The following is a 1,831-nucleotide window of genomic DNA, read 5'->3' as shown; positions in this document are numbered from 1 at the left end:
CAGCGTGTGTCTACCCTTCGCCGAGAGGCGTGGGTAACCCGTTGAACCCCACTCGTGATAGGGATTGGGGATTGCAATTATTTCCCATGAACGAGGAATTCCCAGTAAGCGCGGTCATAAGCTCGCGTTGATTAAGTCCCTGCCCTTTGTACACACCGCCCGTCGCTACTACCGATTGGATGGTTTAGTGAGTCCTCGGATCGGCCCCGCCGGGGTCGGTCACGGCCCTGCGGAGCGCCGAGAAGACGATCAAACTTGACTATCTAGAGGAAGTAAAAGTCGTAACAAGGTTTCCGTAGGTGAACCTGCGGAAGGATCATTACTGGCTACACCGAGCGGCCCGCCTGCGGCGCACCCGGTGTTCTCCCTCTTTGCCGCCGAGGGTCTCCCGCCACCGTCCGGTGCGGGTCTCCCGAGGTTGTCGGCTCGCGCGTCCCCCACCGGAGCTCGAGCCTTAGTCTGGCCTGGTCACCGGCCGGACGACCCGACGGCCCGCCCCGCCTCTACGCCAAAGCGAGCCCGCTGCCCCGACCGGCTCCTCCGAGGGCCGACGGAGGAGAGTCGGGACTGCGGCTCGTTGGGCGGGCGCCGGGGTCCCCGTCCGGCAACCACCGGTCCCGGCCCGCCACGAGAACCTCAACCGAAAGCGCGGCTGGCGGTTTCGCCCTGACCGCTGCCCGCGCGCTCGGGTACCCAACTCTCCTCCCTCCTGCGGAGGAGCACGGGGGGTTCAATGTCTCCTCTCCCCTGCCCCGGCGGAGGAAGGAGCGCCCGGGGTTTTTCCCTTCCTTTAAACCCCTTATCCGTCTACGAATGTGGCAACCCACGGTAAAACAAAAAAACAATACGACTCTTAGCGGTGGATCACTCGGCTCGTGCGTCGATGAAGAACGCAGCTAGCTGCGAGAACTAATGTGAATTGCAGGACACATTGATCATCGACACTTCGAACGCACCTTGCGGCCCCGGGTTCCTCCCGGGGCTACGCCTGTCTGAGCGTCGCTTTGCAATCAATCGGAGACCTCGCGTCTCCGCGGCTGGGCAGTCGCAGGCGGCCTTCGGGCACTGCCTTCGTCCCCCCAAGCGCAGACCGCCGGGTGCCCGTGCGACGTGTGGTGCCTGCCTGGGAACCGACCCTCCTGCCCGTGAGCTCTCCCGCCCCCTCTGCCACTCCATCCCCGACCCCGTCGGGGAGGGCACCTCCCCGTCGAGCCCGCACCAGCGGGCGCGGCTGCCGGTGGACGTTCACCCGTCTCGCGCTGACCGCGTCGCTCGTGCGCCCAAGGGCCCGACGGACGAGGATCGCTCCAGCGGGTGGCTCCGGGGGTTGCCACGGTCGAGAGGGCTGCCGGCCTCTCCGAGCTCGCCGCCACTCGCCGCGTCCCGGGGAAAAAAACACCACGGCGCACGTGAGCCTCCCTCCCGGGAGCCACAAATGCTCTGCCCCCCACCCCCGCAAGGTGGAGGGGGCAAGACCATTCGAATACGACCTCAGATCAGACGAGACAACCCGCTGAATTTAAGCATATTACAAGCGGAGAAAAGAAACTAACAAGATCCCTTAGTACGGCGAGCGAAGAGGGAAAGCCCAGCGCCGAATCCCGTCCGACAGGCGGGCGTGGGAAATGTGGCGTACGGAAGACCGCTTTGCCCGGTGCCGATCGGGGCCCAAGTCCTTCTGATCGAGGCCCCATCCCACGGACGGTGTGAGGCCGGTGCGGCCCCTGTCGCGCCGGTTCGTCTTCTCGGAGTCGGTTGTTGGGAATGCAGCCCAAAGTGGTGGTAAACTCCATCTAAGGCTAAATACCGGCACGAGACCGATAGACGACAA

At 64.6% G+C, this 1,831-nt stretch overlaps 2 non-coding genes across 2 annotated transcripts in view; both read left to right on the top strand.

Annotated features, from left to right (window-relative positions):
- The first annotated feature begins 848 nt into the window (after positions 1 to 848).
- Positions 849 to 1,002, top strand: LOC112845850 (5.8S ribosomal RNA). Its single transcript, XR_003218709.1, has one exon. It is a non-coding gene; the product is annotated as a 5.8S ribosomal RNA (ribosomal RNA).
- A 484-nt stretch (positions 1,003 to 1,486) lies between these two features.
- LOC112845849 (28S ribosomal RNA) overlaps positions 1,487 to 1,831 on the top strand; it is a 3,777-nt gene continuing 3,432 nt past the window's right edge. Inside the window, exon 1 of the ribosomal RNA XR_003218708.1 lies at positions 1,487 to 1,831. This exon is cut by the window's right edge and continues 3,432 nt beyond it. This is a non-coding gene — a ribosomal RNA (28S ribosomal RNA).

This window comes from Oreochromis niloticus, unplaced genomic scaffold (assembly GCF_001858045.2).
Source record: "Oreochromis niloticus isolate F11D_XX unplaced genomic scaffold, O_niloticus_UMD_NMBU tig00008755_pilon, whole genome shotgun sequence".
Taxonomy (NCBI): domain Eukaryota; kingdom Metazoa; phylum Chordata; class Actinopteri; order Cichliformes; family Cichlidae; genus Oreochromis; species Oreochromis niloticus.
The sequence above is the reverse complement of the archived record's forward strand: the minus strand, read 5'-3'. Positions and strand labels throughout refer to the sequence as shown.